The following is a 27461-nucleotide window of genomic DNA, read 5'->3' as shown; positions in this document are numbered from 1 at the left end:
AAGCGCGCACATTCGATTAGTAACTCGACTGGATATCGATCTCGTTTGTCATCTTTTTTTTTCCGACGGAGCAAGTTTTCAAGCGAAGTCGACGTGAGACGAGATGTCGACGCAAAAAGCACCGGACGTAATAAATTATATTCATATTTTTGGAAATAATGTATAAGCGAGTGGTTTCCCGCGTGTCCCCTATCTCTTGTGTCCTCGTATCAGATCTATTTTTACAACCTGACCCCGATCTCACGAACAGGTTTCTTCATACAAAGATCGACGAAATGCGAGTATCGCGTTTTATTGGATCCATAAAGACAGCTCGATTTAACACCTCATGTTATAAACATCTACTACTATACACTAGTTAATCCGGGGAGACTCTGGCAAATTTCTTCTTATAGCATGCACAGCATATAGTATAATAAGCCGAATTTAAATGACCGTCTTGTGCAATATCGACTCGATATGTCGAACGATCATCATTAGAGGAAAATACTCGTTGTCTTGAAAAATTTAAACGTTCGTCTGTCACGATGCGCCATGTCGATGTCAATTTAAGCTCGGCTCGAAAGAGCTGGCGGATATGTGCCTAGTACTTTCCTTCTAGGTTGATAGCCGATTAACGTCTTTAACGGTCCGTCGGCAAGCGACGATTATTATAGGCTTTCAGGGAAACGTATGTTATAGTTAAAGAAATAATACATGCGAGGCGGTCGTGCGCGTATACTGCGTAATGACTGTCACCGTGGGTTTTATATTCCTACATTAATTTGACATTCCGCCGAGGTAATCGATAACTTACCCCATCAATTAATAATCAATAAGCCAACTATAAGGGTCGAAATACATAGTTTGATATCTCAGGAATTTTTTTAAATCGCGTGACACGTGTGTCTTTTTTAAACCTTAATATTATGTTCTCCAATTCTTGTAATATGGTAATTTTTAATACAAACAAAATTGAAATTAAAAAATTTCTTTACCATGTTACATCCGCAATTTAACTTTAATTCAACTTGATTTAAATTGGCGTAAATTGATAATTAATCTTTTTTCCGAACTTATTTAAATAAATGTACTGCAAGAAAAATACATCCACGTGGCTGTAAGGAATATCCAAGTGTCACGAAATTAGACGCGCGATATTTCACTCAGCAAAACCAGAAAATTCCGATGCTCCGTTTAACATCTGATCTGCGGCAGGATCTCAGAAAAATTAACAGTCACATACCTTTAAGTCAACTAAATAAATTCTCATCAGGAGCAAAATCTACCAGTTAATTTACAACCGATCGATAACATTCGTCTCCCGATATCGATAATAAAATCGCGCGCAACACAAGCTATAAATCCTGCGCGATTTTTTCACCGCGGTATCGAAATTCATCTCTAACCGGGGAGTCTCGATAGATAGAAAATTCTTCCACCAGTTTCTACAATAATGGAAGAAAAGAGCGATAAGAATCGGTGAACCGCCTCTCTTCATACCGAGCAACGAATAGCGCGAATGGGCACCTTTCCATTAAATTCCGCCATTTTACATGTACATCGCGAGTAGTGGAGGGTGTCTCGCTTCGTTTCGTAACCGAAATGCGAACGTCTGTACAGGACTATCGTCGACGATGCGTGTACGGTGAGGAAAGGGAGAAAAGAGGAGATCGGACTCGGAGGAAGCGCACTCGACGGAAGATAGATGAGGGAGAAGAGAGTAAAATAAGAGAGAGGAAAAAAGATTAAAAAAAAAAAAAATAAAAAGTAAAGTAAAGCACACTATCGCAACGAGGAAGTCGGCATTTCGCGGTTGCGTGCTCGGCGCACGAGATGACATCAGCCAAGATGGCCGACCGGCGCGGCGCGACGGTCCGTCTTCATCGTTGCCGTGCGTGCATGCGTACGTCCGACACGCACGGGCGCTCTCGGTAGGCGCAATGATATCGGAGAGGATACCGGGCAGATTGAATGATGAGGAGAGGCGACGCGAAAAACGGGAAAGGGGAGGGTCCGAGACGAAAGAAGGGAGAAAAGGGTTGAATTATCCCTTTTTCTTTCTGTTATCTCTGCAGTGTAGCATCTTGTTTTTTTTTTGTCACCCCAGAATCAACGCGGATTTCTTTATATTTCACACAGTTTCTCCGCGGTTCTATTATAATGAATTATTACGGCAAATACAAGATCGGATAGATGGTATAATATATTTACACACAGAAAACTAAGTTTCAAGTAATATAATTTCTATTCGGTTTATAAAATATATTCTTTCATTGAAAAATGTAGATAAATGTGAAGTCTACGTATATTACACGCGTATTTTAATGTCTAGGAACTTTAAAAAAGTATTATTTTTGTGATAAAGAAATGTTTTTTTATGATAAAACAATGGCATGTCGAGATCTCTCTTAATTCAATTTTAATTTCATCAAATTCGTTTCAATATATGTTGTACACAGATACAAGTTATTCCAGTTGAATCCATTTAATCCATAAACCCAAGATTGATACAATTGCAATGTTGATAAAATCAGAAAATAATATTTTTCTATCAGCTATAGCTTTGACAAAAAATAACAGCATATGCATATTTAAACATATTTTTTCAGTAAGTAAAATAAATAATATTTATATATTTTTCTATTATTTAATGATCTCAATAGAAGACTATTATACTTTAATATCCAGATATAAAATTATTTTTGATTCAAAAAATGATTCTTTATAATGTAGGAATATATTATATCTGCTTTTCAAATTTTTTTTACGATAAATCATAATAATTCAAAATTATATTTTTTTTGCGTGTATAAAAAGAAATACTTATGCATTATTTTTAGCAATATCATCCGTATTTTTTTAACTTAATATGAAAAACGAATATTTGTTTGATAAGCGAAATTTATGTCTTACAAAAGCGCGGAAGTCCAAGTTTGATATTTCTACCGCGTATGCATATCCGCGGAGGCATCGAAATGACGTTTTCGCGATAGTCAGCCGCGAATACTGCTGCAACATCGCGACTTTAGATCGTGCGATTAGGCGCATCGCGGAAGGCAAATGAGGGAGAGAGGCAAAAAACGAAGAAGGCGAGGTCTGACAACACGTCGGGACCGATAATGATCTGACTGGCCGATACAAGCGCGTTTCACGCGTTCGTTTTGCTTCGCGAATCGCGGTTTTGCCGGCTATTTCAGGACGGGTTAAGGATAAGCGCGCGGTGATAAGGCCGCAATTATTTTGCACACCGCGTCGACGCAGCCGTTGGCGTTTAAAGCCTTAGATCAGGTTATACTCAGAATGGTGTTAAAAGCATCGTCGACTATTAAAGATAGCCGCGTATTATACCGCGACGAGTTCTCTCTCTCTCTCTCTCTCGCGGAGAAATAACTAATAGAAACTGTCTCTTATACGATAACGAGGAACCGTTACTATACTGCAGGTACAAACGCATCACTAGGAATAAACTAGGAATATAAAAACGGATATATGATCCTTAGGCGAAGTACAACCTGCGTAAATTGGAATGAATAATGTGCATTGCGTGTGTGGGAGAAAAAAATTCTCGGTTATCGCACATCTCCGCGCAAATGGAATAATTTATCCTCTACGCATATGTACACATACACACGTAAGAAGACATACTGCAGTTAATACGAAATAATATAAAATATTTTATATATTACTCTCTCGAATATTTATTCCATCGAGATGCTGTCGCACACAATGATAAAGTACGACGGTGTTATCGGGCCGCGCAACTCTCTTTTTTAAGCGACGAAACGCACCCGTGAGGAATGTGGCGCGGGCAAACAATAATATTTTCGTCGGCGTTATCGTCGCGCGCGATTATTATTATTTTTTTTTTTTTGCGTTATCGGTTCGCCAGTTTACACCTCTCCTTACACCGTCGCTCGATTTTGTATGTAGGTACCTGCCTGCGCGTATCGAGCCGGCGTTACTCGTGTCGCGCGCAGGGACGCGCGCGCAATCGATTTATCTGCGCGATAATTAATGATTACGACAGGGGCGCGGCGTATTCCACGGCGTGCCGTTGCTACTGGCGCAGATAATCACGTCGCGATAAATGCGCTTCTCTATCTCTCGCTTGCTTTTTGCAAGCGAGAATAAATCAATGGAAAAACGAGCGCCGATGCGTCGTCGTTGGTGCGGTATCATTTTCAACGGGCGGTATTCACGGTAGCCTCAATCGCTCGATATTAATCAAATGGCTCCGAGCGATCGCGCTTTATGAGATCGCCATGCCGGAGTGTCGTGCTCGCCGGACAATCATACATTAACAATTTTTTTCGCGGTTAATGGAGCGTACCAATTTTTTTAGATCGGCCGTCCCACGTAATAACGAGTCATTTTAGATATATATCGGTTATTATGTACTTATCGTGCTCCGATTCGTGATCCTCGCCTTGATTGATGAGCGGACTCGTGATCGCGGACAAATGCTAATTTTGTCTAGAAGAAATCTGTTAATGATTGGAAGGATATTTTGTTACATTATCGATTTGTTATCGGTTAACTTTTGTCTCTAATGAAGACAATGGAAAAGGAGAATAATTAACAAAACGTTAATACATATATTTGTTCTCGTGTATAAATAAATAAATTCGCGAGAATCCTTTATTTTATGGTATTATAACGAGATCGCGTATACGCCGAAATTTTTTAGTGACGAGATTCTACCATGGTGAAAAAAAAAAAAATATGGCAGAGACGCGCGATTTTCGGGGCTCGCAAAAAACACGGACCGGTTCAGAGAGGCGGAGGTTCTCTGTTTCGATCAGATGGCCCGAGCGCCGATTTGCATGCGGCCTTTGGCTCCAGGTGTCCCGGGATTTGCATACGAAAGGGTGGCGCTCACAGATTTCTCCCTTCCCTCTCTCGCATTTTCGTCCCTCTCGCGATTCTCTCCCTCTCGCTTTTAACCCCCTGGCATCCGCGCATTTATGGGTTACCGGCTCAGCGTGTCGCGTCGTTAACTCGACCGTTAAAGTTTCGTTAACGTCGCGCTTTAACTCCCAAAGCTCCCACGGACGGATGGAATTTTCCGATCGAATCCAATTATTATCAGCGATCGGATACGCGACGACGGGCTAATAGCGAAATACGATGACAATCGGTTAAACGTGATGTATACACTTAATTCTCGAATGTTTCGCAGCGGTAATTTCTTGTGTTTTTGCAAAGAAAACGAGATGTGCTTCTAATCTCGGGTAGTCTAGTAGAAAAAAAAATTCCGGCAATTATATTTGCTTTGAAAATTAGCTCTCTTTGCGAATACAGGTATCTCGGCCTCTTACGATCGCGCAGACGCGCAGACATTCGGTATGTGAATCTTTCGTTAGACATATTAATTCATGACGTGCTTCTCTCGCCATCACTTTTAAAGGATACGTCTGGCGCTTTTTGCGTTTTGCCAGATGTAGCACGATAGTAGCGCGGTTTTAAAGAAGGAAGATAGGCTAACGAACTGTTGTCCTCGTCGTCCTCGCCATCGTTGTACTAATTATTTTGCTCGTTAACGACCTCAAGACCTTAATTGGACGACGTGACAATCAACGACATGAGCCCCTCTCTCCCTTATACGTGTGAGTATATGGTTAACCTGAGAATATCGATTCTAGACACCGTGCCGCCTTGCGGTTTGGAACATACCATAACGTGTGGTGAATAATAATTATGCACCGCAACAGTTGTGTGTCAGCCAAGATTGCATTGGCCTAATATACCTAAACGATTATTGTGCGTAGAATATATAGTCACGCAAAATTAGAAGCACGTGCGGTGCTTTCCGATGCACATGTAACGATACTTATTTACTAGACATCTTCTTTTTAATTAAAATCCGACGTTTCCCATTTATGTTTCATTATTTGTTCATTTAAATTTTCTTATATTGTATATTTATATAATTTTTAATCTGTCATTTAATTTTTTTTATCTGATATTCTATTTATATACTATATAAAAAAATTAATAAAGAAAAAGATAGATCCTTAGAATCTGAAATTCTATTTTTATTATTTATATTTAGTTATATTTTATATTTTTAATGCGAACTTTATCAGGCCATTAATAACCGTTTCAAAGATCATCGATATCTTTTATCGGTTTACGGAGAGAAGTTGGAGCCCGGGTGGCAGTATGAATTTACTAGAAACAATCAAAGTTTGAGAAGTTTGGTTCTCTCCTTCGCAATTATTGATCTGATAATGGTCGCGGGGCAACCGGTGTGCATGCTCTGACCATTTAAGTTCGTTACGTGCACGAAATGCACTTTCGAGTTTCCACCGCGGCACAAACTTTTTCGGCGAGAGTGCACTCGATGTCAGCTTAAATAATTAAAACTACCTAGTCTACGTGCGTGCGCGCGATAAGCCTTTTTTTTTTTGCTTTGTCGAAAAATCGGCAAACGTCGATCGTGCACGAGAAGCGCGATGTTTGGGAACATAAGATTGAAGAACTAAAGAAAGAAGAATTCGATTGTAATAGTGACTAGATTTTGCAAGATGCATGATTATAATTATAAAAAAAATTAACGTATATCGTGTGACTATGAATTATATGAAAATCCCTCTTCTAAATCTTAATATAAATTCCGATGATATTTAATTATTCTTTATCAGAATTTTTATTTAATCTTGAAAAAAATATATATTGAACGTTTTATCACATATTTACGTGGAATTTATAAATCGTCGAGAAATATCTGTCGAAAGTCAGAGGTCCCCCAGTTTATATTACGACTTCACGGTGCTATCTGTCCGAAATCCCCACGCACAATACTTATTGTTGTCCCTTATCTGAAAATGTTATCCGCGGTCCTACCGGAATGCAAGAACTATAAATAATAGTGTCTGTGTATGTAGCCATAAACATTACTTAACTGCGCGTTGCGCTGCATTTGCATAAGTTCGCGTGAAACGCCTCGCGATGTCGTCGCTCTTTCTTCTTGTTTTTCTCTTTTTATATCCATCCTCTTCCTTCTCTCTCTCTCTCTTTCTCACTCGTGACGTTCATCACCATTGCGTGCGTCCTGCGACATGACGCTCAAGAATTTTTTTAATGGTGTCCCATTGCAAGAGGGTTCGTTAAATTTCACGGAGAAATACGGTCTGTTCCGTCTGTGCGACTGACATAGTCGTATACAAGCCTTAGAATTTTTTTCCCTTAAAAAATGCACCGTAAAAATTTTTATTGAAGTCGTTACCTTTTATTATCTATATTTGTTTTTTTGTATAGAATTAGCCAATTTTATTCTCAATATATTATGCGAGTCAATTTCACTCCTCGTTAAAAACTAACCAAGTTCAAAATTGATCCTGTTGTATATATCGATCGTTATTGGTAATGAACGTGTTAGCAATATCAGCTATTTATAATTAACACAATATCCCGATAATGATAGAACTGAAATAATTATTATATTTAAATAATGATGTCTCAGAATTTTCTTCTTAATGAGATATTCTAACAGGAGACATTATTTTCTTATAAGAATTGCAGAAAGATAAGAAAATAGAAAATTCTCATAATTATATTAAATATTTGAAAACATTAGACAATAGAATTTATATAAATTTGTATAAAAATTACCAAAATTATATTTAATATTACAATAATTTCATATTATTTTTCAAAATGAATTAATTGTTTAGGTATTAGTTTTATTTTATACAGTGCGATCTATTTTATATGGACATAGCAATACCTACAATTAGTCTAGGTAGAAGGCAACGAGCATAATTTATATCTACGTAATTATGCACACGTTAATTAATTATTAGTCATTGTTTCGCGTTAGAAAAACTGATACACTTTGGTATTCAAGAAGCACCATGCATAGCGCTTATAAATTGAGTAACATCGAGACATGAGGTGAGTTCATCGAGCCATTGGCCCTGGCTTCCCGGCGATAAAGTCAAATTTAAATCGTTATCTTTACTGTGCCACAGCATTTGCTTACTTTTGCTTTCTCTCTTTCTATGCGGCGCACAAGCGTTACGAAATTGACTCTCGTTTAAAAGACCCTTGCCACTCTTTATCTTCCGGTTTGTCGAATATATAACAAAGACGTTCCTTTCTCTCGAAAAAAGAGAATGTCGGTGAACCGACTTCTCTTAAAAATTGCTCCGATCATCATCAGTATTTTTTTCTTTTGCTCTTTGCACTTGCTCATTTCTTCAATTAATTATCTTTTACACAATTGCTTTTAATTGATTAATACACTACTTAAATCACCAAAATTTTATTATCAAAATATTTTTTATAATTAACCAAAAGATTTTATTTAATATACTATGCATCAAAGATGATGTGCTTGTGATTATCACAAGTATCTAATATTTTCTTTCTTTAATAAGAATGATGAGAGGTATAAGTGAAATAGAACGAATTCAGCGGCTCGTAAACATGACGGTTGGTGTGATCGTTTAGGCAATGTATACAGTTAATCATAATTGTTCAACTGGCTTGATGACTCTAATTAGTGGCATACTCTTGCAATACCGCGCGCGGAGTTTTATGATTCTTTTTTCTAGTTTATTCCCCCTTTCTCAACGATCATATATATAGTACTATTAATATATACCGTGCGAGAAATACAATATAAAAAAAGGTTACTCTTTGGCAGAATAAAAATTATTAAAAATAGAAATTTATTTATATAGTTATTTAATTATTTCTTTATATTGAAGAATGTGTAACATAAGTACAGATAATCAGAATATTTATCAAGAGATTTAAATTATATTATGCCTAATTCATATATTCTCTGTTTCTCACACGGTAAAGAACATAATAAACTCATGCGTTATATATGCATTATAGAAGATGAACATATTTATTAAAATAACACGATAAAGTATGACAAATCATCATTTAATAATACCGATATTTTCTATCATATTATAGGATGATAGACAAATTATAATAATTTTTATCATCTGTATAATAAGATCTGCATAATAATTCTTCGTTAATCACATTGATCGACAAACGTATGCAAATACGTGGAATGTTATGATTAGTAATATCATCAGCTTTACTGTCCAAATCAATTCTGACAGAGTTGTCATTAAACGTTCCGTCCCACACAAAACAATTTGCGATCAACTAAAATTTTTTTACATTTCGTCGAGGTTTTCTCGAGGACAAAAGCAAATCCGAGAATTTATCCGACTCTGAAACGCAACGACGTTACACCGACGGTACAAAGGGGACACGCGAAGTTAAAGTCGAAGTTATCGTTTGTTTTTCCGCTCGTCCTCTCTCACGCGCGCGCTCTCTTCAGAGATTTCTCTTCTGAAACTCTTTGCGCACAAGAGAAACGCCGCGCCGAGTCCTGCCATGTGTTTCGAATGAATTTACATGACGTCCCACCGTCATGTACCAACGTCACTTTTTTTGCCGGTGTATATACGTGCGTGTGCGTCGCGTACACGCGCGTATATACACGTGTTGTATCTACGCACGCGTGTGTGCGTGCGTGCGTGCGCGCGGCTCGGCCAGCATGTGGGCAGAGATTCCCTGCAGCGGCAGATGTTGGACCATCTTCCCGTGGCCCCCTCGAGATACGAAACTTGGTATGATTATACCCTATCTGCCCACCGAGGGCAGGGCCGTATCGTCTTGTCGGTCGGCTTCTTCGTTCGATTCGACTACGCGATCTCGTCTCGATGACACATTTTCTAACGCAACATTTCCTAATCTTCAGCAATAATGTGCGACTTTCCACGATATTGATATTCGATGATTACGTAGGATGAGACTCGTGGATCAGAAAATTTAAAATTTTGCAAAGACAAGCGCTAAAACGAGAAAATATCTGTATGGAAGAAAGCCTAAAACCTAGCGGGAAATTTTCTACGAACGCGCGTCATCTGTTTTTATAAAAGTATCAACTGTTGCACGAAACGGTATACTTATCATAAACTTTTTTATTACGTTTTCTTAAAACATTATATTGCGTTATTGCTTACGGCTTAACGATCCTCCAAGCATCTTACCGATCGCTGCCACTGGTTGTGAGTAGCTGCAATCTTCTTTCCTGGCTTTGAATCTAAAACAAGAAGAGAATAGTAGATTAATATCCGGACAGTCATGTCATTTCGATTGTGAAACAGATTTTAAAGTTTTGCGATTTAATAATAAAATACGTCTGAACTATATCAAAAGTTGGACAAGTGTATCTAGTTTTTGTGTACATCAGGAATAATTGAATGACAAACTATAACTGACATGCTTTATCGCGATTTTCTTTTTTTTAAATATATTTAATTTTTTTTCGATAATTTTGCGATTAACACGTTTTAACTATGTATAAGATTATCATAATTAATAGGAAAACATGAAATTATTGGATTGTCTAAAGAGAATTATTGTAATTTAAGATAATTGAAACATGGTGTAGTGTTCACGTATTTTAACCTAATTCTAAACTGGTTTCGATCGAAATTAGTTTAATTTCTATTTTGACAATAACTTTTACACGTGACTTTCCGTGATCCCTCCAAGTCGCCCTACGCCTTCTCTCTCTCTCTGGCAGTCGGCCCGGGTATTAATTCGAACCCTTTTTTTAAGGCAAAGGGATAATACGCATGGTCTCAACATATGACAGTACTTTATAATAGTAATTAGTATAATGAATGCGTTGTTAATGCTACTTATTTCTGGAGCCACGAGAGATTGTGTGACGTGCGAGTACAAGCACATTTATGTACCTACAAACGAATGAATAATTCAGTAAGGAAGGGAACCAAGTGTATCGCGCGTATCGTTACAGTTATAAAATCCACACGCGTCGCATGTTTTTTAAGCATTCACTACTATCCAATGCCGATATCATTGATATTTGATCTTTCACAAAACTAATCTTCAAGTTATATTTCTTAGTTAGAATTTTTCAAGATTATTTAAACACAAAAATACATATATTGCATATATGTCATATATATAAAAGCCTTGTTTACTGTTCTTGTCTGACACAATCGCAATATTGACTGACAAGTTTGCACATAAAATCTATCTTTATCCCACGAGATATTATCTGATAATATGCTTTTTGTCGAAAGTCGGTTTCAAAACTCAATTTCATCCTTGGTCCATGACGCGCCCCACCTTCGTCCTTAGCGCATTACGTATTCCCGCTGCCCGCCTTTTCTTCCCTTCTCATATTATTGTTGTGCATCGCGCGTCTTTTCTCTCTTTATTTATTTATTTTTTTTATTTTTAAACCGGCAAAACGTCTTCGAGGTTAGGCGATCGAGCATCGCGGCAAGCGGAGTGTTCATTATAAATCGCATCAACCGGAGGAGGCAAAACGAAGAGAAAAGGCGCGAGGGGAGCACCAACTACAGATTATTCCGTGTAATAATATCTTCTTCGGAATCCAATGACCGTACCGAATTTCGTCCCATTGATTTTCGATATTTATTAATTTCCTTCTTGCACATAAGAATATTTTGCTCCGTTATCAATTTTGCATAATTTCTCGCGAATTTTGCTTTTATTTCGCCATTATTTAATTTAATAAATTCATCATCTGCATCATTTATATTATAGAAATTGAGATACAGAATTGAAACAATATATTTTCTGCATGTCTAATACATTTCACGACGAGCGAGATATTTTTCTAACGTTACTTTGCATCTGTTATACGCTCCTGTCATCGCTTCCTTTAAAATTAATATTGCTAGGTCTGCTGCGTCATATATTATTCTACCGACGTATTAACATTAAATAAGCTTACGCGAAAAGATTTGCCGCTACCTAGAGCAGAAGTCACACAGTGATGGCTCAGGGTAGTTCTTAACCCTTTAACACGAAAATTCGGCGCAGTAGGGTGATGGGGACATGGAATCTATTAATATTCTTTAGGAACCCTATGTGAGAGAAAAACTTTTGAGAGGGGATTTTTTCTCATCTATTAACATAAAAAGACCGTCGCGTAGTTTCTCACGAGATTCTTGGCAGTATCCGTTTTCGAAAGATTGTTAAAATATTTTACATTTATATTTAACGCAATTTTCAACACATATTATTGATAAAATATATTTGCAAATATAATATACTTTATAAAATATGCTGCAAACGAGTCTTGATATACTATGATATTCGTTTATTGAATTTCTTCAAATCTTTATGCATTTTTTACATATAGATATGATAAGACTTGTATTTATGAAGGACGAGAGTTTGTAAAAATTTTAAACAGCAAAAAATTATAGATATGCATACATTCGATATACTGAATTAATGCTTTGATGAAATTTTTCTCATACGCGTAGTTTTCATCAGAGAAAGTTTAACCGTGCGAAACCAGATGGTTATCCGAGCTCTTTTGCATTCTCGTTGTCACCCCCTTCGGTATAGACGCGATTTTCATAAAATTCCTATAAATAAGCGCGGCCCGTCCTTATTTGTGCACAATATTTATACGCTACGCATGACCTGAAGCAGGATCGTATGCACCCTCCTGAAGGTATCGAGCTATCAAGCTAGGTATATATACCTGAAAAATCGAAGAGTAAAAAAAGGAGAGACGGTAGAATAGATAACACCTCTAACACACCTGTAAAGGATCAATACCTTCGACTATCGATTCTTTCTCCCATGAAGCGCAGCGCGATCGGAACCGTGTAACATTTGAAAGATTCTCTTTCAGAGAAAGCTGCCGAAATATATAATAAATCATAATATATGCAACGAAGAAATTGCATTATGTTTTTCTCAGATTTATATCTCATTGTCAGAGGCACAAACGGCTTTTATAAACTTTTGCGTATATTTTTTTACTTTGTTTTCGCAGCTTGATTTATCTTGGAACGTATTTGCTAAATTTACTCGCGCGTTATTTTTAGTGAAATGAAGAAGATTCCACGCGAATGTTGAAATGCTAGTTGTTGAACAACATCACTACTAAGTTTAATAACTAACATTGACTCGCGTTTTATGTAACATAACGATGATGCAACATAACGATGGTTATATAAAATATCAACAAGTGTTCGAGCGAATAACACTGCTCTCCTAGCTAATTGACGTCGCTATCTTGGAACAGAAGAGGTTTAACTGTAATAGATAGCAAAAAAATCAAGATGGTAAAAGGAAATTATCGTACACGTCAGCGAGTTTATTCTAATATTCAATTTTACAACTGCAAAAGTGAAATGAAAGATAGATATTTTTTTTACAAACTGTACGATATTTTTTCATCTTTAAGTTAATGAATGTGCTTGCTCTTATTTTAATAATTCAATATTAAATAAGGTACTTGATATTAAGAAAAATAAACAAATTATATTAAAGTTTGTATTTCGATTAAAAACAAATTTCAGACGATTTTAATTATTTTATATAATTTTGCGTAATTATTTAATCTAAAATAATATTTTCTAATGCATGACTAACAAATTTATTATACTCTACGTACGATGAGATATTTGCCGATGACATGGAAAAAATATACGAATATATATAAACACTATATAATACAAAACGCAGAAATGTGTTTAAAAGATTACTATATGTAGATCGCCTCGACATTAAACTTGTTAAATTTAATGGAAGATGGATATCGATTTTGACAAAATACAGAAAAGTCACGTAAAACATTTTTAAAGAAGATGAATTTTCGAGCTCTCGAAATATAGATGCTACGGTAAAAGAAGTCGCGTGACGAATCAGTAGAGAGGGAGGTGAAAGGGTGGAATGGGGAGGGTGGACGACAGGCGTCGGTGGTGGCAGGACCCCATCGTCGTGAAATCGACGAGCAAATACTTAAGGCGTAACCTCGTTACTCTAGCAGCCAGTGGAAAAGCGAGGAAAATCCTCTCTGAACCCGCCTTTAGCGGCGGCGACGCGGAAAACTCTCTTCCGGTTGTTCGGCGTTCGTTCGACTGTTCGAAATGCAATAGGAATACGTCGATGCGCGCCCGTAAAAGTGAATACATGAATCATCGGGTATACACATACGGATGAAAAAATATAGATGGGAGGTTTCTTCGGAGAATTCTTCATTGGTTACAGATTGCTGCACGAAAGAGAGAACGTATTCGCAGAATCCTACCCGTTCGCAAAGTCCTACCCGTTTTATCTCGATCTTTGCGAGAAAATTTAATTTTCTAATATATACAAAATTTTTTTATACCAGATTTTCTGATGTATATATAAAGTTAGAAAATTAATTTCGGAAAACGATTATTAATGTCAGAAAAATTAAAATAATGCGATAAATTAAATAATTACAAACCTTTATAAGTTCTGAAAAATTTTAATCTGAAAATTATATAATTTTATTTACTTTCTCAACTCTTGTGGATATTTTCAGTGTCGCCCAAGTAATCGTTGCTTGCTTAATAAAAAATGCTACAAAATCTTCGCTAATTTATTCTCAAGATCAACTTTATGCATATTGTCAAATTTCGAAACATGAATTTTAGCGCAACAATAGTCATATTCTCTCAAATAAAATACAATTTACATAACGAATCATCGATCGCATATTGGACATTAAATTCAAACAATATATCGTTCATCATCGTTGATTTTGCTTCATCTATAACTTTCAGTAACACGCAGCCCCGCGTAACGCAAAATTGTTCTCGGCGAGAAATCGCACTTTTCGGAGCAGCGCGTAAAGAGAGAGACGGCTAATGATGGGAAAGTTTGAAAACGACCGATCGACATTATGTAAGCCGAAATGGTTGCGGGAAAGCGAAATGGGAGTAACGGCAAGACACGAGTTTTCGAAGCGAACTCGGCGCATAATGCGCTCGCGTACACCCTATCTTGCGCTAATTACACTAACTCGAGCTAAAACGGACTAAGTAACGATGTAAACGGGTTTCCTTCTCCCCTCCCTCCCCCCCGTCTCCGTGCGCTCGCGCGAGCACGTAAGGTAATTACCTAATTCGGCCATGCGTAATTGCCGGTGATTAAAGTGTCGCTTTCGTGGCACGGCAGGAACGACGTGACATTTCACCGACAGCTGCAACCGATACGGATATCTCGTTTCTTCCATCGCTGATTCCTAACTCACGAAGTTTAGATTAGGAAAATCGTGTAGCCGAGAACGTACATCGCGCGCGAGCGATTATCTTCAAGCTATTTCCACTTCCGCTATTATCACACGGAAAACGCGTGCGTGCACATGAAAGAAAATATAGTTACATCCGGTATTATTTCGATAATTAACGAATTATTTATGTAGAACTTAGATGTTTGCTTCAGATGGCTGTAAAATATTATATAGATGGATAAGTAAGTCAGTTTTATATCGACGGCAACCATCGCGTCGCGATGAATCACGCCACGAGGTACAATCGTTTGTGCGAAACATAGCCGCGAAATAATTCTCAATACCGGTCGCAAAGTTGAAATACGCGTTAAATAAATTTGAGAAGAGAGCGATTCGTCGATGCGTTTTACAATAGCGATCTTCATCGAGACAGAATTTTAAGGGACCACAATACTACGGAACGCTCTCTAGTTTCGTAACATTATTTTTTCTCGACGGCAGGAACGAGTTTGAAGTCGGTATCGGGAAGATAGATAGATAGAGAGGGAGAGAGAGAGCACACAGGGGTTTAGAATAAATCAAGTGGAAGGGCTGCGTGAGCCCGCGAGAGTAGAAGCATTCGGGCCCGTCTTTGTACAGGTCCGCTACGCGAGAAGGTCCTAAGAGAGAGAAGAAAAAGAATGTTGGATGATAAAGAAGAAGGGAAGGAGGGAGCGAGCGAGCGAGGGAGAGATCGGGTGGAGGAGAGAAAAAGAGAGAGACAGAGAAAAAGAATGAGACGAATAAGCCACGTTGCAGGAGCAACGACTGAAGATATCAATCAACGGGCGCATTGTGCTCAAGGATAATTTGACGCGCGGCTGAAAGGGCCAGATCTCGAATTCCACGATCGGATAATGGCCTCTATAAGACCCAAAAAAAGGGGGAGGGCCCCGAGGGTATGTACCAAACCGCAGCTTATATATATAGACAGCTTCGTTTTCGAGCGACCAGAGAGAGACTGTCTCTACTTATGATTGTCTCTTCCAGATTAAACCTTTATTTCTGATGAGATACATTGTCCGCGAAATCTCAAAAGTCGTCTGAAAAAATATTTAACGTAGTGCAGCGATGATGACCGCACATCTCGCCTCTTGGGGATATAGTCTCGTTATATTCCGTTGCATGGAAACATCTTTCTTTTCGTCTTTGTGCGATCTTTCGTTCATATTCAAAATTAGTGGAAACGAATGAATCTAAAATTTTAATTAAAACCTCGCCGAGAAAAAAAAATGATTCGTGAAGTACCGTATAATTTCAATTGCGCAGTACTAATTATGCCTTCGAGAAATGAAGTGACTAAGCGCGGTGAGTATCCGACGGCTCAAAGTGAGAGACCGCTCCTACAAATCTCTAACACACAGTAGGTCCTTTCTATCGCGAAGAAGTTGACATATTTTTTGCGACATTTTGTCGATCTCTCTCGACGAAAAATTTCATTTAGGCGCATCGCGTATTTTCTATATATTTTATACAACATTAATTGGGAAACACGTTTAATATTCGTGCTTACTAAGAAAATTTGTGATTGTTCCGTGCAATTTTGAAAATAATTAACAATCATTTACAGAGAGATTTTTGGTCTCCGCTAATAGAAAAAAAAAAGAATATATACCCGCGGATGTACATCTACTTGATCTTGCGCAATAAGGGAACTTAGTCCCACTATGATATATTATCGCAATATCCGTCTCTAACGACTCGATCGCGTGCGATTAATATTCTCCTTGATACGTCATTCAATCGAGATCTCGTGATCGCGTTCATATCTTTCTTCGTTTTCTATCTCAGTGTTTTTTCGTTGGTTATCCTTAGAAAACGCGCGTTTATATATCCTACATACAGAAAATGTCCGATTTGATGTTGAAAAATATATTTCGCGTGTGACCGATTTCTATTTCTTTTTCTCTCTCGCTCTCTCTTCATCGTATGAGTACTTCATTATAATCAAATCTGATATTCATAAAATAGTGATTACCAGAACAATTTATATTACGAATTAAAATCATATTAGCGAAGATTTTGTATTACTTTTCATGAGACGAGTAACGCAATCGCTTGTGCGACAGTTGAAGATAAAAAATAAGAATAGTATAAACTAAGTACACAGAATTATATAATTTTTAAGTTAAATTTTTGAAAGGTTTATTAAAGATTCATCGATAAAACAAATGATATATTAATCATAAAGTCGGAGAAATATAAAACGTCCAAAAATCGGAGCGTTATTTTAATTTTAATTGAGTCCACTTTTATTTACATTTTTTAATTAAATATTCTACGAAAAAAGAATTATTTATATTCTTACGATCAAATATATCTTTGAAAAAACATATTAAGGCGTTGAATCTCAAAGGCTTTGAAGGTCGAAATATTCTGTCACTACTGTGCGTGAAACTGTCGAAAAGCGTGTATAAGTCTTCTTTTCTCCGCCTCACTTCGACAAGTTCAATCCGAGACTTTCTGCTTCTCTTAAATGTAGGATTAAGATCCTCAAAAGAGCGGCACGACTCGCAGACTGACATTACATACAATGCAACCCCGGGGTGCTGCTACCTGCGAAACATGGCACGTGCCCTTTCTTTCCGCAGATTTGACAAATTTTCCGATCTAGCAGGTCAACATCCGATTTACGAAAACCTTCACGTGTTCCACAGGTGGATCCTCAAAGCACACTAAAACGAAGGGCATTCGTGGTCAACTTGTTTGTCTAACAGGTGGATCTATTTCAGTAACGATGATCACTCGAAAATTGTTTGCGGAACTCACTCTCGGCGAGATACCATAGTCTTTTAGGAAATCCCTATACGTTCCATGAAATATATGAACAATACCGAATTATATATACACGAACGCTTATATTAATAAATGCGATTACGGTTTTTTCTGTTAACAAAATAGCACTAAGTGAATTGAAAAGAAATAATTTTTAGTTATCGGACATATTGAGGTATCAAGCGCTAAGAGAAGAATATATCATTTACGGATATTATACCATCAAATTTTTTTATACCATCAATATTTATCACTGCAATATATGTATATAAAAATAAATAACACTTTTTTATTTAAAATTTTTTAAACAAACAAATCTTTTCGTTTGCCTTTTTAAATATTGCGAAAAAAACGCGTTTATTTAAAATGTGAAATATAGCTATATAGAGAAGTTCGAGTATTGGAAAGATACTGAAAATATGAAATTATTGCGTATGTATGAAAAACATTCAATTATCAAGTTGTAAAGCAATATTTTAATAAATTTCAAATTCTCTAAGCCACCTTTAAAGAATTCAGTATATTATTAAGAGATATTCGTACACGTTAAAACAAAGCGTGTTCGAATTTTATCAATTTAACTGCAGAAAGAAACATTGTCTAAAAATAGAAAAAGAAATATTATTTTAGCTTTTAAATCCTGTCGCGATATAAATAACTCCGATAACTCTTTTTATAGGGAAAACAGAATTCTGGTTTTTTTTTACAATTAAATTCTCGGCAATAAAATAATAGCGTTAACAAATGTGAAATTTATTCAAAATTATTATTCACAAGATAATTTTCTTACCTCTCACTTGTCTTTATCTGATCGCATTGAATATCTCGGATCATAAGTGCCGTCGGCGGATTACACGTCCAAGTAACAAGTTCGTCAATATACGACTAGTGGATATATTACGTTCGGAACTTATGCGAATAGCATGTAGTAGTGCAGTTTTACTCCACTTTTATCACTTACATTTTTTACACTTCCCGCACTCGCAGCGCTTCTTTGCAGTTCTCTTCTTTGTTATCGTTATTGGACAACGTTAACACGATACCACGAATCTCGCAGTGTGGTCACTGTTACGTTGCACCTTTAACGTTCTTATGATCTTCATATGCAGTATACTTGAAACTTTTGAAGATTATTTTATCTCGATTTTATACACCATCCAGATCGCGAATTTACGCTCGTGAATGGAAATGAAGAAGATGACTCATGCGATTTAGTATATCACGTGGTTTAACACGGTGCAGCACAAACTTTCGTGTCATTCGCTTACTATGTGATTGCACTTTAGTATCATTGGACGCACCTGTTTTTGTGAGGGCGATTGCTTTTTCTCGCACGTGGATATTCGCGCGATTGGCTTTGCAATTTTTTTTTTTATATCTTCAAGTGTTGAATAATTTTTCCAATTTTTTCTTAATTTCTTTATAACCGAAGATACTCTCGCGAAGCTTCATTTTCTGAAGTTTTATATAATAACGAGCTTCCTTCTGATAGATGTTTGCAAACATCTGTTGACGATTCATTAATCAGCTTTCCATTTTAATTTCTTTTTCTTCACTCCGATATGAGTAATTACTCACGAAAGACAATTTACAAGTCGCTCAAAAGACTGACTTGGACTTTAACTGTCTTCTCACACTATGCACCGAAACTGTTAACAATCTCGTATCTCTCAAGTTCTTCCTGACATCAGTAACTGAAGATCTTTGAAGTCGAATCCCAATCGTTAAATCAACCGAGAGTGGAATAGTTGTTTTCTGATTTTATCTGTTTATTGTCGTCACCGTGGGCAGACAAAAAAAGTAGAGAACAACGTAGAGAGTAGATGAAGAGACTATGCTCAGGAAGGTCCATACTGCCTGGCGGTTTGATCGCTGAAGACTGAGCGCCGTGGTAGCGTTTCGTCGCGTAGTAAGCCGGCTCTCGCCCCGCCATCGGGGGCTCTGTTCCTCTGCCTCTCCACGAGGAGTGTGGAAGTGAGAAAAATGATGGAAAGGAACAGGGATGGAGCGATAGGTGGTAGGAGAAGGAGGGAGAGAGAAAGAGACACCCGTCCTTTTCGACCCACTCTGATGTTCTGCGCGTCCTGAGAGAGCAGTGTGTCCCCATCCTCGTCGGATACGTTCTCCGGATTCGCCCCCACTGAGGCACCCTTTCGTCCACCCTTCCCCTTGGCTCGTTTCCTCTCTCGGCGTCGCTCTGTCCCACCATTCAACCCTTCCACCACCCTTCCACGACCTTGGAACTTCGTGCGATCGCCGCCGAGCGGCACCAGCATCCAAACTCGAACCGAAACACCACTCGAGCGTGGCGGGCAACAAAGATCCCGTCGGTTAGCGCCGCTATGTGGGAGAAAACGCGCACCACTGGTTGGTAGAAGGGGTGTGGTAAATGCGAGTGTGAGAGTAGCCGGCTGTATGCCCCTCTCGTCGTGGTATAGATATCCCCTACCTTCGTGTTATCCTCGCTCCTCCTCCGCCCCCACTGTAACGGCACGTGTTCCGTTTTGCTCGAGCTGGGCTACACGCGAATCTTTCCATCTTTGTCGCATCCGGTACGTTGCAATACTGTCGGTAGGGAAATCGAATGTATACACGGTGGGGAGGATAGATCGAATTCAAAGAGTGGGGGACAGAAGGCTCCGACGTCGCCAGCATGCGTTACGCGCTCTATCCACGCTGCGAATATACCGACTTTGTGAATATAGGCAGATTCGCTGGTGTGAAGATAACTAAAAGTGTTGTTTTGTTTGCTATTTGTTTTACACGATGAAACTTCGATGAAATCCACAGATTTTAAAGAGAGAAAAAGAGAGAGAGAGAAAGAGCTTTAGCATTATAAAAGCTTTAGAAAATAATTTATAATGTATAATGCACACACGCGATCTTATGCATTATATATTTTAAATTGTCTTTGTCAATTTTTATCTACATATATTTACGACAAGTATATATTTTTAATTATTCATCTCCTACGAGAAAAAGACAGATCGATTTGTCGAGTGAAACCTTAAGACATTTGACGCATTAAGCTAAGTAATACTGAAAAACTATCTTTGCGTGTCATTGTCATTAACGCTAAGTGTTTGTCACGCAATTTACTTATAGTTCGGTTATCGCAGCTTAGTGAGCTTTCAACTATGCACTAATAATAAATTAAAAGGCGTTGTAATTTTATCTATTAAGAGAAATGATAGTTATGAAAATATATTATTTTTCGATACACACGCGCTTTGTTTACTTTAGCATTCGCTCTTGCACTTTAGCGAATGGTTCCGTTTCATAGAAGACTTTATTGGACGTTTCCCTTTAAGATCGCATATAGCCTGAGATTCTATCATTAAACATTGGCCGTGAAAAGTATTTCTACATAAGAAAATATCATGCTAGATGATGCTCAGGCGATGCTATCATGCTGCTATATGTTTAAACATATTATTTGATTTAAAAATAATTTTTAATATTATTTGTCGTTATTTATATTATAGTTTTATATTATTTTATCATGAAAGTTACTATTATATCAGTGTGTATCGGACGTATAAATTTGATTGCAAGCACGTTTTAGCCCAGCACCTATCAGACGTGCGAGAGAATATTGACATACGAACCAAAGAACTTTGTGCACACATTCTTGCCAAATATTCAAACTTTCCCTGACAATCTTTCCTGCGCACAGAATCATAACTATATCAATATAAGCACTTGAATTTCCGACAGGCACTTTCAACACTTCCACCGTCACGCACACTTTTCTTTCTTTTTTTTGTTATTAAAAATTTTGTATATCATCTTTCAAATCAAATGCATATCTGCAAGTCTCATGTCGCGAGAAACTGACCGAGGTTCGACAACCTTAATCAGAAAAATGTAAATATTAATATAGAACGTTGAACAGTCCCTTCGAAGATCATTTGGCATATTGTCTTTATAGCGAGATTTTTGTACACGGGTACATTCTCAGTATTTCGAAGTATGCGTGGAAAGGTGACACATAAGTCAAACACGAGGAAATATCTTGAGAGAGGATTGGTGCGCGTTGAACTGACTGTTGTCGAGCTCGATCGCTCTGCCCGAAGCGGTGTATCGTTTCCCCCTTCGTCGCTTTCCCTGCGCGTGCAACGCGCTTTCGTCGTCGTCGCGTGTCCCACCAAAACCGTCGCGGCGACGAATTCTCCTCTTTCATCCCCACCGGGGTTGATGGCACCCCGACGATTTTCCGCGCGACGTCGCAGTTCGCGATATTACGGAATTCCGCGCTACGGTCGCTCCACCTTCCCCTCTCACGAGCTGGTAAATCTTTTTTAAACCACGCCTAGCATCCCCGTCGAACGAGCGAAACGGTGACAGGACGTAAAAAGGAAAAAAAAGCGAGGACGCGCGGGCCGTTTTTCCTACTTCTTCGGCGATGCAAACACGTTGCGCGGCGAAACTCCACCCTCTTTTGGCGGCGCTCCCCTATCGTTCCCTCTCCTACAAACCCTCCCTCGCTCCATCATTCCCCTCTTTTTTCCGATCTCCGCCACGACGCTTTTCCGCAAGATTTTCCGCCAAATATAAGTTTGTCACCCAGTGAGAGGCGGCATGCGCTTGTGATGTTCTTCGATAGCTGGCGCCAGCCTACGTACACGTCGTCTAACGGAATATGCATTAAATCCTTTGCAAGAACAGGTTCTATGCGGATCGTTGCGGATATGCAACATTACACATAAGTATATACGTGGAAAGAGGGAATTTTTTAATGAATTTTGTATAATTTCTATATAGCTTTATTTTGTTTTCAATGTTTCTTAATACGTTTATCGAAGGAACGTCTGTTGCGATTTAATAAAATATTTTATTACAATTCTGAATTTATACAAGGAAATAATTTCAGAAACATATACGAAGCAAGTACACATAATATAAGTTGTAAAGATGTGTTGGAGATAAAATTAAAAATTTAAATATAATTGTTAGATGTAAGTTAAATATTTGTAAAAGTTTCTTTATTTATTCATTGATTATTTATTCACACATAATTCAATAATTGAAATATACTTCTGCATATGTTGTTAAAGAAGTTTCCTGCCAGACAATACGCGCCTTTTACTACTTTTTATCACGTTACATGGACTAAACGCTCACGACATCTGGTAGTGGGTATCGAGAGATAAAATACTACCCCTTTACTATATTTTTTCTAGTATTTCTTTATTTTCTTTATTATTTTTTTTTATATGAAAAACATTCCTTTAATGATTAAATAAATTAAAATATTTACATTAATATTTATGAGCTTAAACTTTTACAAGAAAATTAGTAGAGAGAAGTGATTTAAATAAAATATTGTTGTTTCAAAAGCAAAATTTCTGAATCAATGATTTAAAATTCATATGTAAAATGTTAGCAGGCAAAAATAGACAAAGTTTATTGTACATAAAGAGAATTTTTTCTTAGAATTTATCCTGAAAATCATGGTAATCGTGGGACAATATGATATGGAAAGAATGAGAATTTCTCTGATTAATATTTATCACAATAAAAATAATATCTATCACAATAAAATATAAAATATGTTTGATTAATTTTACTATACAGTTTAGTATAGTTCTTTCCATACCATATTGTCCCACGATTACCATGATTTTCAGGGTAAATTCTCTCCGTGTATATAACACTGCAAATAAGACGATCATCATAATTTATTATTATTAAAAAATATGTATAGAAAAAATAATAGATAAAAAAACTTCATCAGCTTCTGTCAGAACTATTGTTCTTCTATCGTAAATTTCATCACAGCAATTATTCTCAATCGCGTAGATATTTATTTTACATCTGTGTTCTTCTAACTTCCATTTATTAAAAATAGATAGAATGATGCGAATTTAAGCACGCGATGCCATTAAATCGATATAAGACGACCTTGCCGGAAGGGGCCGATAAGCCATGTCGGTACTTCCTTCCACCCCTTTCTACGTAAAGTCGGCAAAACAGAAACCTTTATGTGGCGGATATTTCCAGCCGATTAACTTGAAATTAGGTGTAAACGGGGGGATTCTCCGCGATGGCGCGTGTCGATGCAATTTGTGCAAACTCGTGCAGCTAAGTGCACAGGAAACCGATCAATTGCCGCGGAATGGTCGAGTTGCTTCGATCGATCTCTACAATATTAGCCACATCTGCATTTTTATTACACCCTTGCTGCTTCCGGACGCTACCCTTTACGTACGCATCGCAGGTATGTCCAAATATATATCAACGATGCTGCAGCATCGAAATTCGTATAAAAGATTTCACGTTTTCTTCATACATTCCCGACAAGTTAGAAGTAAATCGAGATTTTATACAATTTACATTAGAATAATATTTCTTACAGAGAAATATTATATATTGGAATCATATATACGACACGTAGAAGAAATATAATTAAATATGTTATTCGAACTGCAGAATGTAACATATTTAAATATATTTCTTCTACATATCTAATTAAGAATGTAGGTACTTAACATCTAAGGCATTAAGTGCTGCTAATTGAATCGATTCAGATCAAGTTATGCATTTCATTTTCTCTTCGATATATGTGTACGATATAAATATCATCGATCCATTTTAAATATCGATTAATCGAAACCAATCTGCTAAAATACTCGGTGAAAGTATTTTAAATTACTTTGCTCACGCGCTTACACGGAGAATGGCGAGGAAAATACCAATATCAGCGAGTGACTCGGTGGTTCTTTTTCTTTTTTTTTTTTTTTTCTAAACGCTTCGGATTAGGGATAACGGATTGCGTCTCCGTGGTAAGCAAGAGTCCAAGAGATTAATTCAATCGAATGACATGAGCTTAAGTGTACGATCCTCGGCTCCGATTGGACGCCGACGGCGTTTCGCAATACCTGGAAGCCCACCGGGTGATGGCACCCTACCGAGATGACGTCGCACAGGCGGCGCGTACCTAACAACCGACAGATTATGCCAGTAGGCCTGTCGGCGGCCGTAATTGATTTCGCTTAAACAAGCTAAGCGTATCAATCCCTCTAATAGCTACGTCATTGCACGATGAAGATGCTGTGAGATGGAAGGGGCTGTTAACCCCTTTTTTATTGACGATCCATTTTACAGCTAATCTAATTTTATTTATTTTGTATTTTAATTCACACGATAATTCTCGATCAATAATTTTAGATGTTATATATTTGACTGCAAGAAATCTATATACTTATTACTACAAAAGAATATAAAAATGTTCGTAACGATTTACGCATAGTAAAATTAAATCGTATAGTAGATATAAAGGATAGTGCAACTATTTATATATTTTTTATTCATACGTGTAACGAATGTGCATACAAAAACACATTACGTTTCCAAAGGCATTCCTAACTCGATATTGTGTAAAGTGTATTTTGAATGAACTACAAGCAAAATATAATATTCGCAATGTACGAAAATATTGAATTATTCTTGACTCGATAATTCATTCATTTACCATACGCGTTAACGATAAAATATAATTTTTTTACACATTTTAATTTTACAGTGTGGTTACACTATTTTAAAAATAGTGGTCACACTATTAGAATCATTGTGTACATAACACAGTTAACTTATATCAAACAATTATTTTAGCAGTATCCAGCGATTTTGTGCGCTGGCCGCAACTGCATTACGTTGCACATGCGCATGTAGGCGTTATTACATAGCGCGAAATAGGACAGTCGTATACTGGACGTTAGACAACGAAACGTAGTTTACGACCGCCCAAAGCGATAAATAATCCCTGGTATGATGTCCGACGACTATTTCGCCACCTACGGCGTATGTCCGCGATTCTTACGTTTCTTCACGAACGGCCGTTATTCGCCGGCATAGAGAAAGGTCAATCGAGGGTCCCACAAGCAGCGTGAATTAGGTATTCATATCGAGACGAACGCGCGGTTTCACGTTGCAAAAGCAGATTTTACGATTTTACCATTTCCTTTATCTTCCGCTCACTCACTGAGTATTTCACTAAAGTCAATAAAATCCGCCGTTGGACCGCTAATGGATACGCGCACCGAAAGAATGAGGTTCTATTAACACCGCGGAAGAAAAAAAAATGCAATCGCAATGTATCCAATCGCAAATTGTATATACCTTTAAAGGAGATATGGACAAAGGTAATTGTCATCGATTAATTGAATTGTTGCGTGCTTGTTTTTTTTTAGTGAGATTGACTTCAACTATCGTTACGACTAACAATTTCTTCGCTATACGAATTTAAACGTAAAACGTTTTCAATTCTTGAAATTTTCCAACGAGAAATATCTTTAAAAATTAAAATATTTTAATTACAACATTATCTATATCTTTTAAAAAATCTTTTAATTTTTTTTCGTATTGATTTGATGATTGGAAAATAGATGATAAATTTTGTGTTTTTAATTTACACGGCTTGATGAAGCAACAAGTGCAATTACTTGACGATAAATGATTTTTTTCAATCTGCGGTTCCAAAAACACCAACTCGCTGAAAGGAATGACGCCTATCTTTTATAACAGAAAGACACCCTCTCGTATTATGGGATTTAGAGTATTTTTTCCCACCGAGAATTCTTACACCTGTATTATCGCTCGCGCGAATTCCCCTAAACTTTCTACGGTTCGGTTTCAAAGTGTGTGCATAGGATCGCTTCAGTTTAACCTGCCTACCTGAAACCTGCTTCGTGTATAGCAGACCTTGTCGAAAAGTCAGCTTTGTGGAACCGACTATCCCATTCGTAGTATATTGTGCTACTATTTTTTTTTTGTTAGAGGGTTGGATTTACGGGAGTCAAAATAAGCAATGGTGCAAAAAATGTTGGTCCGTTATAATCATAATAATGTATTAATATAAACTGACATCACTCAAATATGTCAATCAAAATATACTTAAATACTGATTAATATACTATAATTTTTTTTTCTCCTTTGATGAGACAAATGTTTCCTCACACACTGTCTGTTACACAATTTATACATACCCATTGTGCAAACACAATATATATAATTAACATCGGAACTCAGAGACCTTTTTATTTTTTTTTCTTTTATATTTTATAAATTTAATTTTTATGGATTGAAATGTGTTTGAATATTTAAAAAATTAGTCTTTATAGGGAGGAAGAAATATATATTTTATGTGAAAAGATTTAATTTATCAAAATTTATATATATATATTTTTTTTTGCATATTTATCGATATTTTTTTTTAGTTAAGTATAACCTGCAATATGGAATTAAGAAACATTTAACGCAACTATATCTTGTGTGCATCCCACACATCGCGCTTGCACAACGGGAATGTATATAAATTGTGTAACAGACAGCGTGCGTAGGTACATTTGTCTCCTGCCAAGTTACGTCTTGTAATCAAGTACTTGTCTAATTGCATGTTATTGGTAGATAATGGCGATGATTACCACACATGAATCGCTGAGTGCCGCATGGCTATGCTCTAACAGAGGCTTTAATTGCCCACTGAGAATATACGTTGTATCTATTCATCTTAGGATCCAGAAACGCGAATTAATCATTAGCGTTTCCTAGGTACTTCTATAGAGATAACGTCATTAGAGCACTGTACAACGTAACTGAACGATCTTTATCTCTATCATCTAGC

At 37.1% G+C, this 27461-nt stretch overlaps 1 protein-coding gene and 1 long non-coding RNA gene across 2 annotated transcripts in view; one reads left to right on the top strand and one right to left on the bottom strand.

Moving 5' to 3' along the window:
• The window catches only part of LOC145936728 (uncharacterized), a 55688-nt gene extending 33718 nt beyond the window's left edge, over nucleotides 1-21970 (bottom strand). The window contains exons 1-2 of the long non-coding RNA XR_014425431.1: nucleotides 18627-21970; nucleotides 9981-10060 (exon numbers count right to left, since the gene is read on the bottom strand). This is a non-coding gene — a long non-coding RNA (uncharacterized LOC145936728). The remainder of the gene's footprint in view (nucleotides 1-9980; nucleotides 10061-18626) is intronic.
• The window catches only part of Mesr6 (misexpression suppressor of ras 6), a 660805-nt gene that overhangs the window by 477251 nt on the left and 156093 nt on the right, over nucleotides 1-27461 (top strand). The window lies entirely within an intron of this gene.

The sequence above is a fragment of the Prenolepis imparis genome, unplaced genomic scaffold (assembly GCF_030444845.1).
Source record: "Prenolepis imparis isolate NDT839.2.m4 unplaced genomic scaffold, iyPreImpa1.0 SCAF_5, whole genome shotgun sequence".
Classification (NCBI taxonomy): Eukaryota; Metazoa; Arthropoda; class Insecta; order Hymenoptera; family Formicidae; genus Prenolepis; species Prenolepis imparis.
Note: the sequence above shows the minus strand (reverse complement) of the source record. Positions and strands in the feature narration are given on the sequence as shown.